Source organism: Ambystoma mexicanum, chromosome 7q (genome assembly GCF_040938575.1).
Source record: "Ambystoma mexicanum isolate Mex_15411 chromosome 7q, UKY_AmexF1_1, whole genome shotgun sequence".
Lineage (NCBI taxonomy): Eukaryota > Metazoa > Chordata > Amphibia > Caudata > Ambystomatidae > Ambystoma > Ambystoma mexicanum.
Window position 1 is genome coordinate 989,851,765 of NC_090941.1, and position 15,834 is coordinate 989,867,598.

The following is a 15,834-nucleotide window of genomic DNA, read 5'->3' on the forward strand; positions in this document are numbered from 1 at the left end:
CCCCTGGCATCTCCCTCGGAGCCCAGTTAAGTACTTGGCGACCGTGGGAAAACCAGGGAAACCCTCATGGGGGAGAAAACCCTATGAAGAGCTGCTGGGGAGCGTTGGTAAAGGTGAGGCAGACAGGAGGAAACTGAAGGACCTCGGGTTCCGATAATAACGTTAGGTGTTGGTTAAATGCTGGTGAGGTATAAGGGTGAAAACACAAGGTTCAATTCAAAGGTGAGAAAACAACACAATAAGGACTGATGGTGAGATTATGAAAACAGAGTTACCATCCAAACATCTAGACCGGAGTTAGTAGTTGAGGAACCTTGAGAACCGAGTCCGTTCAAGAACTATTCCTTTGTATGAAACGGAAACAAGTTATAAAGAATTTAAGAATCAATGAAGGTCGGGTGGCAAGGGTCGGAGTATCTGAGTGTAAGAGAAAGAAATCTACCTTTAAGGGGAGCACGAAGTAAAGTCGATATTAGCCGCGGACTGTGGGGGCGTGGCTTAATGGTTACCAATACGATACTCTTGATCCGATCGTATTCCGGATTCTATGAATGAACAGATGTATCAGAAATAGGAAGAAAACATGGTACGGATAGAAGGAAGGAGAAAACAATGAGATGTAAAGACTGAACGAGCTATACTCACTGAGCGTCCGTGTACTCCTATGAGAGTAGCAACGCACCGGTATCCAGGACTTCCCGGCTGATATGCCGAAGAGAGATCGACTTCCGCATCCTGCGTGGCTCGAGGCAGGGAAACAACTAGACCGCCGCTAGGGCTGCCGCGGCCATAAACCGGTGCGGCCATCTTGGAATAGGTAGAAGCGGAATGATTCGTCCTCACGATCATTACACTGTGCTTCAGATGAGAGTACAAAGTGAGCTAGTGGTGAAGAGAAGCATTAATAGTGAACGTAATGGTATAAAATTGAAACAGCTATTTGTTTTCTAGTACTAACATTCTATGGCTTCTGTATGTCATTTGAGTTCCAAAAACACAGGGATTTGTGAGCCATTCTGCCTGTTATTCTTTGTTTAATAAATGGGGATTTGTGGGTAGAATGGTTCAGAAATCAATGTTTGTTTTGGTGCACAAATTAAATAAATAACCCACACAGTCTCTTTCAGGACCAGTAAGAATATAAAGGTAGTACTGTACTTACTTTTTTTTGCGGAATGACCAGGTTTCTTCGGATATGTCGTTTGCAGTGTAGATGCTGTTGATTTTCAGGAGAGTAGTCTTCACTGCGATTGTAAAAAGAAGAAGTTAGTAATTTTGTGTGTTTAAAGCAGTGAAGTTACTGTACACGTTAATTTTGCATCTTTCGTCAGAGTATTCTCCTTTGATATCTCAACACAGTGCATGTGTGCATTTCACTTTACTATGTGCTACCTTTGTATGTTATTTGCAGTATGTTAGTTGAACGTGATTCGGAAATGAGTTCAATTTATAGTTTATGAAAATGTCTTGGTTTTTTTTAAGATGTGTTACCCATAGCAGAGAGGTTTGTAAGTGATAGGTCAGTATAGTAGATGGGAAAAATTTCACTACTTTCATATTATAAGTATGAATCAGAAAAATCGGAGACCCTCAGAGGGAGATGTCACCACAGCAATCGGGAGCGTTTATTTTTCTCATACGATCGCATTGGAAGTAGTATTATTGTAGGCGGTACACAGTAAAGAATTGTGACATTTTCTAATGGAAAATCGAGTTTCGGGCTAAATATGGATGGTTGTTACGTATGCATAGGTTATGTGGGAGACAGTAAGAAGTAGTGAGGTTTGTCAATGAAAAATCGGACGTCTTGCTCTTAAAGGGGAAACGTTGGTATGTATTGGCTATGCAGATTTAGTGGTATTAATTTGTTTAAATGAACTCATAAAGGTTGCACATGTTCTCTGAATAAAATATGCATACCTGTACTTTATACTCATGCATGTATGCATGCATGGAGCTGTACGTAGAAATACGCGACACTTGCACAGTAGTTTTTGAAGTAGGTGCTTTGCAATGATATGCGACTTGCATTCAGAGTGATCAGTAGTACATTTGAAGTGCGAAATTTTGATGACGGAGTTAGATGTAGAGATGTTGAATATGATTGGTGGATGGTTGTGTGACTGGTTAGCTGTGTCCAATGAGGGAATGGATTTGCGAGTAATGTGGAAAGGATAGAAGGACTGGCTAAAAGTTACATGCCACATGTAGACAGCGCTTGCCCGCGGGTAGGGCGTGTCACATACAGGGTTCTACAGCAAATCCAGCATGGAAAGGGGACTGTAGGCATCAGCCAATTAGATGTTCACATTGCTCTTTTGTGTCGAAAGATGGTGCGAATACTGAAGATGGCAGAGGTGGAGAGAGTCAGGGTTTTGGTGCTTGGAGATATTTTTGTCCATGGTTTACAGCACTATTCCGAAAGTAGGCATGTGGCACACAATTTCAAAGTGAGAGGAGTGGAGGTGGTGTGGAGCGCTGAGACTGATCGCAATGTTGCGGCAATTCTCCAAGTTTGCAGGGACATGCGCAGGAAGACCAGTCCCCATGTGGTACTTTTGGACTACGGTGCTTGCCATTTGGGCTACGTGAGTTCACATACTTTACTGGAAGATTTAGAACAGTTGGTGCAAGCAGTCATTAACAACTTTCCAACTGCAAAAGTAATTTTTTCTGGGTTACTCCCTAGAGGAAAATGTAGTGAACAAAACCAAAGGGGCTACACATGTGATGTCATCAGTGATGTCCTCAATGACATTTGTGATGCCATCTTTCATGTCCTGGGTGTAAGTGTTACCAGTGCACAGTGGTGCGGGCAGGTATGGTTGCTTAGCCTACCATAACTGGCAAATTTCAGGGGTTTTTCGGTTTTACTTTGGACCATAATGTCACGTTTGTAAGGTTTTTTTAGTGAATTTCACAGGTTTTTAGTAGCGCAACTTAATCTATATATATATCAGCGAAGGAGCCCTGACAGCTCTGGCTCTGTCTCTCCACCCAACTGTTGTCCCTGCTTCCAGGATTCTCCCACCTCACCTTGCAAGAGAGGGTGTCTCGTGCGGAGAGCATGAGATGCAAGGATCTGGCACTACACATCCCCTCTTCGTCACAAAGTCCCAAAGGCATCTGTCGTGAAAAGCCTCTAGCGCTTGCGGTAATCTGCATTTGCGTTAACCTACTGAGCTATCTTGCATGTATTTAGAGCTTATTCAAAGCGTGGAGGAAAAGGCTGAACCAGCCAGGCCTCTTGAACTGAGTGAGCCAGCATGCTTGCGAGGGGTTAACTGCGAAGGCCTTTCTTGAAGACATAAACATCTAGTTTTGCAAGAAGCCCTGCGCAGCCTTTAGGAGCCAGGCACAGCCTTGGTCTTCTTCGCTCTGCGAGTCAGGTGCACTGATAACACAGGAATGCAGTAAGCCTTCCCAAAACAACGTACACAGGGCCTTGGAGCCAAGACTGGCCATTTCTAGTTGTAACTTTCCAGGCGTAAACATGCTTTGCCGCATAACGGTTGGGCCCAGAAGATTCTCAAAAAGCTAGTACGCCATAATGATTGACATGCAGCCCCTAATAAGAGAACTTTACCTGGGCCGGTGAGGGAGGGACTCTTCCTGGGCTGTTTGTGAGACGCGCGCACAGAGAGAGACAGCGCCTGGATGACCAGCCAGCACTAGAGAGCAGAGGCCCCTAGCATCACATCCCCGCTCTGGTGCAGGCCTCTGGGGGCTAGGCCAGTCCCCTCTCTCTAAGGAGTGCCGGGCACATGGAGTGGCGGGGGTCCTGGGTGTGATTCAATCGTATCTCCATCCACGATTACTAGGAGCGTAAGATCAATAATTGCATATTCATCTGTGAATGGCAATTTGTATTATCCAGCTTGCACTTTCCTTCCCATATTATTGAAAACTGCTGCTTAATTCTGATTAGTCACTGTAGTAATAAATGCAAGCATCAAATCTTCTGTGTGATTGGCTTTCTTCCAGACTGAGCTCATTGTGCTTTGCATAAATACTTACTTGTGTGGGAAAGGGATTAGGTGTGATTACTGCACCAAGGGCTGGCCCCTGGGGAGGGTGCTGGTTCCCCTTTTTACTACAGCATCTCCTGTGGCCCTGAACTTCATTGTACATAATCTCTGAGGCTAGTGTTCTCTGCAACACCTTTTACTTCTGGAGCTGGACAGCTCTCTATCTGTAGTGTACGGCAAGGAAGATTCACCACCTCCAATGGAACAACCCAGATGCAAAGCACCCCCCCACAGTGTCAGAGTTTCCAGTTCTCTGAACCATCAATCTCTCCAGGTTTCAAACCATGTTGGCCTCAGTTCTAACAGCAAACTTGAAAACATCCTTCACTCTGACTGGACTAGGACCACTACACACTCAGTCCCAAAGAGCTAGGGGAGGTTTGATCCTTACCATGTCCCCTACATTTGGGGGCACTCTCAGCCTGTCTCCACTCCGGTCATACACGTCCTTGTTTCTTAACTGACTCTTTGTAAGATTCTCTCTTACACTCTCCAACTTCCCTTCTGCCAAAACAGGCCATCCCAACCACTGTGGAAACAGTTTTACCCTTCTTCCTCTACTGAGCTTAAAGGATCACACTCCTGTACTCTGTGCGGTGTGAATCTATGTGCTATCACAGACTCCCTCACAGCAGTCCTCCAATCGCTCCCATTTGTCCAGGCCCATTTTATCGCTTCTTTCAACACTCTGTTAAAGTGCTCCACCACCCCATTCGTCTGTGGGTGATAAATAGCACTGGTGTGATGGAGTGTGTGCCGCAGAAATCACCCAATTCCTTTGATCTGAATTGAGTACCATTATCAATAATGATGACCCTGGGTAGCCTTCTCTACCACACAATTCCTCCGCAAATTCAGTCACCCTCCTCACGGTCACACTTGTTGTCACAGGCACTTCCGCCCACCTAGTGGGATGGTCTATCACCATTAGACAGTATTGTTGCACCCCATCACACCAAATTGGCCTAATCACATTCATCCCAATCTTGTCCCACGGCTGCCGTGGGATGTCCGTCACTACCATCAGACATTTCATTCTCATGCACGTTTTATAGTTTTTATGACAAAGGATATAATTTCTGATGGCCCGCTCGATTTGGATGTTACAGGCCAGCGACCAGTAGTCATTTTGAATCCTGTTTGGTTTTGAAAATGCCTTGATGTCCCTCGTGACCAAGTTCCACCAGGTGTTTCCTGACGCCCTCAGGTGGAATGATTTGATCACCTCACCTCAGCATACGATTCTGGATATATAGCTCATCCTTCACATCGCATAGACATTTGAGGCCCAGATCTTCCGCCTGCTTCTTGATGAGCCTTCTTTTTGACACAGCATTCATTATTTGGCTCAATTACTCATCATCTCGCATTGCTCTCTCCATTTCCACCTGGGGAATTGAGCTGTCATCGATCTCCAGCACCACTTCTAGGTCCACCTCCTTGCCCTCACTTTCTTCAATAGATGACATCCTGGAGTTGGCGGCGTGATTTTCCTCATCCGGTATGTACTTCACAATACAGTCATATTCCAGCAGGCAAGAGACCCATCACCTAATCCTGCCGGACACCTTCTCCAATACTTTTGCTGCTATTATTTCGACCAACAGTTTATGATCCATTTGAAATTCCAATTTGATCTCCACCCAAAGCTCTGAAACCTTTCTGCCGGCCATTTAACTGCCAAAGCCTCCTTTTTGATCGTGGCATAGTGCTTCTCGGCTTAAACAATCTAGAGGCAAAGGCTGTAAAGTATTCCTTACCACCTTCCATTTGGGTCATCACTGCTGCCGTAGGCCCATGTTGCTAGCATCAGTCATTATGATAGTGACCCTTCCTTTTTTTTAGTTTTGCAATGTCGGTGCTCCTGCTAGGAAATTCTTTATAAATGCACATTCCTCCATACAGGTATCACTCCAAATAAATGCACCTCTGTTCTTAGGAACTCCCAGAAATCTGCAGTGTGTGTAGCTAAATTGTTACCAAACTATGAATAATATTCGGGCATTCCCAGAAATGTCTGTAACTGTTCTCAATCGCATCTGAAAAATTCTTCTTCGGACGGATGCCCTCCCTCGAAATTACATGCCCAAGGTACTCAATCTCGCCTCTATTAATCTTGCATTTCTCTCTGCTTAGTGTCATTCCTGCCTTGTGTAATTTCCGAAAGACCCCCTCAAGTCTTTTGTCATGCTCTTCCAAGTTGTCGGCATAAACCAGGATGCCACCCTGAAAGGAAAGGACTCCAGGGAAGCACACCAAAAGAAAGGTAAACTAAGCATATTTATTGAAAGTTTGAAAGCAAAGATATATATATATACACACACTACAAAAGGAACGTTGTTGAGGGGATGTTATGGTAAAGTTGCCCTAACAAAAACCTGTACACTTCACTAAAAAAAAACTTTCCTCCTTCCCTTTATGCTTCAAATTAAAACCGAACAACCCTTGAAATTCACCAGTTATGGTAAAGTAAGCCCCCAACCCTGCCACCACCCATGTGCACTGCTAACACTAACACCCAGACCATGAAAGATGTCATCTCAATGACGACATCACTTGTTTAGCCCCTTTCTTTTCCTTCCCTGCCATACATGTATATGTGCATTCAGTAAAAAAAATTCACTAAAGGAATGTTATACTTCACAGTGCAACCAAACGCCACTGCACATTCCCCCATTATAGTAAGCTAAGCAACCATCACCGTGCATTGCTAAGACTAACACCCAGGACATCAAAGATGAGATCTTTAAAAAGACGTAAAATGTTCGCGAACAGCGCGCCTGTTCAACCTATCCGCAAGGAATGGAATGTGGGTGCTGTCTAATGTCAAGTAAGACGGATGTGATGTGTGACTGCACCATCTGTTGAAAATGTGCGTACATAAACAGAAGGGGGTGTCCAAAGGATATACTACCTCGGAGTAACGCTTGGAAACGAGATAATACATGTTCGTAGAACACACCAGATGTCTGGAATGGGTGTAAATGAGGAAAATGGGAGTGTGTGAATGACAGTATAACGGTCCGTATCGGGCGCAGTCAAAATGGTGGCGTCCGTAGAACAGGCACGTTGGCCGGCAAGTTCGTAGGCAAACAAAATGAAGTTGTCCTAAGGACACTGGAACTGTCCGTACAGTGAACATAGCATGCATGCACATGCGCAGTACAAACGTAAGTATTGCGAACATCGCACCTGTTCCTAACTGTCCATCTCACTTGTGTCGCACTTTGAAATAGTTTGAGAACCTGAACACTGTCCATAGGACACTTGTGTGCATGCGCACGTTTGGTTCTTTGCATTTGCTATCCACGGGACTTTCATTTCTGGGGCGGATGTGTTGAGGACGTCATCATGTGACCGCACCTACGCTGAGCGCGGGGACTAATTTCCGCGGTTGGTGGTCCGCAACAATACAAATGAACTTGTAGACGCAAGGCAAAGTATTGTAGAGTGTAAAAATGTAATTTCACACATCCCAAACAATAGGCTACCTCAGGACTTTCCGTGTAAAATTTGTGTACCGCTTTGTAGGGATGAAGACGGTCACGAGGCACACCCCTGCACCCCTACAAAAGGCCGCAACCCTGAGCGCATCTTCATTGTCCTTCTAGCTATAGCAGATTGAGGTGTGTTGCCTTTACTGCTGTAGTGCCCAAAAGGAAACTAATCGGTATGGCTTCCATAGCTGCTGTTGGGTCATTAGCCTCTGCACCACCCCCAAACCCGCCACCACCACCTCACCAAAGGCCTGCAGAGAGATATATGGGTGAGGATGTAGAGATCGAGGAATAAGAGGAGGAAGAGAATGAAGTGGAGGAAGTCCGTACTAGGAGCACTCGGCGGGAGTCGTGGGTGTGGCGGTTGTTTTCCGTTTATGGGAACGTACCAAAAGCACGTGCGAACCTGGTGAAGTGTAACCAGTGCAAGGTGGTGTTGAGTCGCGGGAGATTTGGAGCATACAGTTTTGGTACTACAACCATGAAGCGACACCTCACTTCGTTGCACACTGCGGACATTCGCAAGGTGGCGCCATGTCAAGAGCGTAGTCGTTTGAGATCCTCCACAGCATCCTCGGTATCCGATCCTCCCACCACAAGAGACACTCCTGTGGGGGAGCGACAACCTCCAGCTGCCTCACAAGCCATTCGCAATGCTGTTGACCCTTACCTTTCAAAGGTGACAGTAGTGTGCACGTATTGTGACGCAGTATTCTGCAGGGGGGAGAGTTTTCAAAGTGCTTTTGAGGCTGCAGTCACCGAGCACCAGAAGATCTGATCCTTACCTAAATAATGCTCACCCTAAATCTTTCTCTGTTCAGTTGCCCTTTTTTATCCCTATGGCTGGTGTCCCTTCCTTACCCTCCTTTCGCCTCTTCTCCTAGTGTGCCGTGTGCTGTTAAGCAATGAACGTAAAAACACCAAAAAATACAGAAAAGGCTCTTTTCAGGGTCACCTTTCTCAGTATAACAATAGAACTATGAAGTGACGGCCGTAGACCCTGCAGAGTTGTGAAAAAGTTTGCAGACAGTCGTAGAGGAGAAAAGGGAGGGTGCAAGCAGAGCAAACGCAATAAAGTGTACGTTGGGATTAAGTGGCGGCTCTGAAAAGAGCCTTTTGGTGGTGTGTTGTGTGGGTCAAAAACAGTGGATTGGGGAAAACTGATTGTCAGATAGGTTAATATGATTGCAAAAGAGGTTGCAATGCATTTTGTACATTGCGAAGAAAAATCTGATTGCCAGCATATGTGAGATGGACTCCATCTCTGCAGAAAATGAAAGTGCTGCGAAACAAAATGTTTTCATTGTGGAAAGAGGACATGCCAACATCTCTTAAAAATGCACACACAGCCTTATTCACATTGCATCTCGCTTTCTCCATTTGTGGACCAAATGCAAAAGAACACAGCCATATTTGTCTTTGGGCAATACAGGAAAAAAGTATGTGACAATTTGGAAACATGTTCATGAGCTTCGCGAGTCCTTCCTTCATTGCAAATTGCAAAGAAATTCCAGATACATGGCCTAAACTGTTTCCTCCACAATGAATGATCAGTATATCTGGAGGACGCTCTGTCAGTAAAGTAACACAAAGAGGTACCAAGTCCAGCCATCTCATGCCACGCACGCCATTGCCTGGAGCAATGTTATGGTGGCTACAAAAAAACATACCAACTCGTAGCATGAATGCACGCATGCCGCGATTGATGATACACCTCCCGATGCTTTGATCTGGACAGAAAACAGAAGTGTTGTTCCAGTGTACTCTCAGGAGTAATGCAGAAAAAATTACTTTTGTTGTTGGGAAGATGGTCATGAGTGCTTCAACCAACTGTGCCAAATCTGCCAAAAAAGTATGTGAAGTCAGGTATCCCAAATAGCAAGCACCGTAGTGCAAAATTACCACATGAGGAATGGTCATTCTACGCATGTCTCTACAAACTTGCAGAATTGCCGCAGCATTGGCATCAGTGTCAGCGCTCCACACCACCTCCACTCCTCGCACATTGAAATGGTGTGCCACATGCCTACTCTCGGCATAGGGTTGTAAGCCTTGCACAAAAATGTCTCCAAGCATCAAAACCCTGACCCTCTCCACCTCTGCCATCTTCAGTTTGCGCACCGTCTTTCGACACAAAAGAGTAATGTGAACATCTGATTGGCTGATGCCTACAGTCGCCTTTCCATGCAGGATTTGCTGTAGAAACCCGTATGTGACATGCCCTACCAGCGGACAAGCGTTGCCTACATGCGGCACGCAACTCTTACCCAGTCCTTCCACCCTTTCTACAGCGGTACCAAAGTGAGTCCCTCATTGGACACAACTAAGCGGTCGCACATTCATCCACCAATCACATAGAACATTGCTAATTTTAACTCCGTCATCAACACTGCGCACTTCAAAATTACTGTTGATGAATCTGAATGGAAGTCGCATACCATTGCAAAGCACCTACTTCACAAGCTACTGTGCAAGGATTGCGATTTTGTACGTACAGCTCCATACATGTCCACATGCATCAGTATAGAGTACAGGTATGTATATTTTAATCAGAGAACATGTGGAAGCCTTATGATTTAAAATAGACGAAATAATGCAGCTAAATGTCCATAGGGAACAAATAACAACACTCCCCCTTTAAAGTGCAACATTGCCGAGTTGTCATTCACAAATCGCATGACTGCTCACTGTCTTCCGCATAACCTGTACAAACGTTGCAAGCATGCCTATTTAGGGCAGACCTCAATGTTGTATGTGAAAATGTCGGAGTTCTGTACTCTGTACGGCCTACAGTAATGCTACTTGCAATGTGATCGTATGAGAATAGTAAGCGCTCCCGATTGTAGAGCTGACATTTCCTTCTGAGGGTCTCCCGATTTTTCGACATCGTGCTTTTCATTAACAAGTACAAAATGTTTCCCCATCTAGTACTTTGCCCTATCGCTTACAAACGTCTCTCCGATGCATACTACACTTTGTGAAGAACAAGGCATTTCCATACCCTTAAAAGATTTAGTTATTTTGAAGGACTTTCAAGTACCATATTGCAAGTACTTTGCAAAGACTGCACAGAGGGAAGTGAAATGTGCACGTGCACTGGGTTGAAATATGAAAGTTCAATCCTCTGACGAAAGAAGCACAAGTAATATCTGCAGTATCATCACTGATGCAAACACACAAAGTAATTGATTTTATTTTTTTTAATTCGCAGTGAAGACTACTCTCCTGAGAATCAACAGCATCTACACTGCAGACGACATATCAGACGAAACCTGGTCATCTTGCATAAAAAAGTAAGAACAGTACAACCTTCATATTGTAACTACTCCTTAAAGAGGCTGCGTGGGTTATTTGTTTATTTTGGGCACCAAAGCAAGCATTGATGTGTTAACCATTCTACCTACAAATATCCATTTATTGAACAAGGAATAACAGGCAGAATGGCTGACAAATACCTCTGTGTTTGGTACTGAAATAACATAGGTAATCCTTAGAAGGTTAGATTGTGAAAAGAAGTTGCTGTAGCAGTTTTTGGCATTTCGGTTATTAATAATGGTTCTCGTCACAAGTAGGCCACTTTGTACTCTCATCTGAAGCACATTGAATAAACAGTAAAGATGCCTTAACAAATTATTGTTAGAGTTCACTGTACGTTGACACACCATGACAAAGAGCTTCCCCATCAGATTTATGCACACATGCACACTGCACACACATACATTGGCCAACAGACCAAAGTATATTTTTTTTCTCAACAGACACCAAAGAATGCCTACCAAAAAGCAACTCCGTAGAAAGGAACGCAAAATTACAGCAAAGACAAATAAAGGTGCCCAATTTAAGCATCCACCTGTTGTAGAGTTTGTAGAGAATCTTGGTAATGCAGTTGGGTAACATAATAAAGGAAGTCTCAACTACCGAAACTGTACCTCCTCCATCAAAAAGTGTCACAAAACACAGAAATGTTGTAAAAAAAAACAGCTGCCAGTACAGCTAACAATGTTCCTAACAAACCTGATAGTGTAAGAAAAACCCATAGTAAAAAAAAGTATTTGAGCAAAAATGTTTCGTCACAGAATCCTTCAGAATCTACTAAGAAGAGGACCAAAATCATCCTCACCCCTTAAAACGTACCGTAGAAAGTTACTTCTACAAGCACTTGTGGACAGTGCAATCCTTCTCAAAAGGAAGTTGTTCATATTAGTGTTAAGTAGGATGAAAGCACTAACAAAACTAAGTACCAAACTACAAAAGAAACTCAGCAATAAACGGAATGTGAACAAAAATAATTTCTTGCATGTTTGTGGTGGTGAATGGAGTCACACAACAATCACAGAGCCATACTTTAATGAAGAAGCATGCAAACAAAATCAAACAAACAGAATTGCCATCCATAGCAGTGGACTAGGGTGTGAGAAAATCAATACTACAATCATGGAACAAGAAACACTGCTTACAAAACTATCTCCTGAAAACTCAGAATTTCCTCTCGATTCAGCAGAACCACACCGTCCAGTATACAAATGGCTGTGCACATCAATGTGTGCCATTCCAAACAAAGCTTTCAAATATTTATGTCAGTTCCTCAATCAATATGTAAAAGGTAAAGACAAAAGTAAAATGAAAGTGCTGCAAAATATGGATATTTGTGCATTGCGGAAAGACACAGGACTAAAAGGACATTCATTAGCCTGCATTTCTGGGCCTATTTGCAAATGTACCTTCCATGATATCAAAAGAATATCAGTACATCATTCCAATGAAAGAAATTTAGTGTATAAAATGGGACTATGGAGCAACAAGGATTGCACAATAACGTTTCTTGGCGGGGTGTGTACGCAGAGGAGTGTTGTACAGAACTGATACTGTTACATGGAGAGCTCTTCAATGTCATTGGTGGAAGCGTGTGGAACTTTTTAACAGTACGCAATGACAGCATGTTGCAAAGAAAAAACTGGAAAGGGAAGAAGGAATGTTTCTGCTTCATTGGGACATGGCCCTCGCTGTCCTTGGGGAAACGCACGTGTGCTTACTCCCCTTTGCCACTAGCTACCCATGCGATTGGGATAATGGGGAATATTGCAGCTGTGGTTGCGTATGGCACAGCAAGATCTGTTCATAATTTTGTCCATTACTGTGGGTACTCAGCCGGGCTAACATGGTTACTATTAGTTGCAGACTCACTGTAGCACATCAGATTTGGTGCAGCATTACTTACAGTGCAAACGTATGTGGCCTGCTACTTTGTTCAGCAAAGCTGGAAACAGATTGCACAGCACCTCTGGGGTGTGCCCTTTTGTAGGGTTGCTGTGGACAACTTTCACTGAGAAAGCAGGCCTGCATTGTTCCAAACCATACATACATGTGCTACGGCACATTGTGGTGTGTCTGTAAGTGTGTACTTTCTGAAAAACACTCCGTAGTTTGCTCAACCCTGCACTTTCTCACTGTTCGAGAGTCTGGCTCCTGTCCCCGAAATAAGGGCTCACGCCCAGAGTGGGTGCGGTCGCATGGTGATGTCGCCACTGTTCTCCTTTGGGACGGCTATCCACTGCACGTGTTTTGGGTGGAATATGTTGTGCGCACGTGCATGGGTGTCCTATGCACACCGTTGTCATGATGCCTACCTCCAAGGAGCCAGGTCCGACCCAGCAACCCCAGAGGCAGGCATCATTTCCCCCAGGGAAGTGCCAGCGGGCCCAAGCTGGTGCCCTTTGGACACAGTCCTGGCGCCTTAGGCGCCAGGCTCATGTTGGACCCCTGTCCTGGCGCCTTAGGCGCCAGGCTCATAAAGCTAGACATGTGTTCAAGTGTTTTAATGTGCACTTACCTGATGCAGACCATGCTGCTACATCCAGGCCCTCTTGAGGCCTGAATGGAACTACTTTACCTGTGGGACTACTTTCCACCTGGGTGTGGTCGGGGAAGGATACATACCTGATCGGTGGAAGGATACATGCCTGGAACTTCTTCCAAAGCTATTTAAACCACGCCCGATCAGCAACTCACGCTTCGCGTTGTTCTGCTCCTCGCAGCTGGACGCTCACCGTGTCAGCTCCTACATCTGGACTTCAGCCACGCCTGTCAGCATCCTGGGTTGCCTGCAAAGGGAGATAAGAGAGAATTGGCGAGAAAGAAGACCTTACCTGCTAAAGCTGCATCACGGGGACATCACACCGACGATCCTGAAAGGGAAGACATCATTTTAAAAGCATTTCGCTTCGATCGCTGCAGCGCTGCATTTCACTCACCTTTCCTGGGCGCCTCCATCTTCAGCAGCGATCATCCGGATCCGCACCCACTTCCCAGAGCCTAGAGAGAAAAGACAAGAAAACAAGGTGAGAGAAGGAAGGGAAATAGGAAAAGCTCAGTTTCCTTCTAAGACTTACCTGTTGGGTCATTCCCATTTCATTTCGGGTCCTGCCGCTTCCTGGCATTCCGGACCCCGGCCCCAATGGGGAAAAAAGACAAAGACATTGAATGAGCGAATGCAAAGACATTACCCGAATGCTCATCCAGAACTTACACTTCGGGTCGGAGCCATATCTCCGGCATTCCGAACCCCGGCCCCTAAGGGGAAAAAGACATAAGCATTAGCGCTTGCTGCAATAAGACAATGAACATTATTATTAAGCTTGAACTTTTGAACTTGCAACAGAACTCTTACAGCGCCTCACCTGAATAGTCAAGCTTATTTTGAACTCCCATCAAACCTCAATCCAGTGAAGTAACTGGGTTTCAACGCGCCCCTGCATCAGAAGCAGGATGGAGAACTCATCCTTCCAGACCCTAAGGTGAGACTTCACGGGGAATCGTGGAAGGGTATCGAGGAGGGTTGGAAGGGAGTGGGAGGCTTGAGCATTATTCCGTCAGTAGGTAATACTCCCTTTTCACGCACAGGGGAATATTCCTGCGAGCCAGAAAAGCCAGAGTAGAGGGGCCCTTCCTGTCCATCATCAGAGTCCTGCGCTTCACCATTGAAGAAGCATCAGCACTCGAAGCCAGACCTGCGCCTCCGTGGGAATCAGGTGGGCGTGACAGAACGCGAAGCCTACCCACAATTTCCCACCCGGGCGCTATGGAGACTTCCGAGACAGATCAGCTGGCCCAGCTTTTGGGGGAATTACGGGCAGAAGTGCACTCAGCCCGCCAGGAGACCAACGCTCTCAAAAGAGAACTGATCCTATCCAAGGAAAGAACTGATGACCTGACCAAAAGGTTATTGCAGGCCCAGGCAGGGCACACTCCTTTACCTAATTCTGGAGGTACTTCCACATCAATGGGTTTGAATAACCGGGTACAAATCAATCTACCTGGACACATGCTTTTGGCCCCGCCTGAACGTTTTGCGGGGGATCCCAAGAAATATGCCGTCTTTATGAACCAATGTCGTTTACACTTTCTATGCAGACCCGGGGCCTTCCCTAACGACCAGACCAAAGTAGCCTTTATACTATCTTACCTCAGTGGCAGTGCTGTCGATTGGTCTATTCCATTGGTAAATCAGGATGATCCCATTCTCCAGGATTTTCAGGGCTTCCAGGCCAGCATGGAAAGATTGTTTGCTCGACACTCTCAAGGACAGGCCCTTGATAACGAACTGCTATCCTTACGACAAGGTAATCAGGATCTCCTGTCCTACGTTGCCACCTTTAATAGACTGGTTGTGGAAACTGGATGGCCAGAAAACAAAAGGATCACATTGTTTCATCGAGGCCTGCGCGGAGAGCTTAAGGATGTTCTAGCTCAGATAGTAGATCCACCCCAGGTCTGCGCAGACTACATAGACTTGGTGGTTCAACTTGATCACAGACTTCAAAATAGAAAAGCAGATCGGTTCAAGTACGAAACCCGAGTACCGATCAAAACCCACGCTAACTCCAAGAGTACCGACGTATCCGAACCTATGCAAATCGCCGGTGTTAAAGGACCATTAACGCAGAAGGAACGAGAGAGAAGGCGGCAAATGCAACTTTGTCTGTATTGCGGGACTTCCAGTCACTTTCTTCGAAATTGTCCGGTTAAACCACCTAAGACGGTGGTTGGAGCCACTGATAACGATTTATTGACACCTGATTCAGGAAACGACCTAGCCCGACAAGCGTAGGGGTCCGCTTGCCGAGCTTGAAAACAAACTCTTTGACCTCGCATTTTGTCATGCCAATGGTGCTCGTGGACCCAAAACAGCCTCAGAAGTTGCATGCTGTAAAAGCATACATCGACAGTGGAGCTATTGGAAACTACATAGACCGTGAATTGGCTTCCAGGATTAAGCTCCCTCTCCGCCCGAAAGTAACCCAAGATGTCAT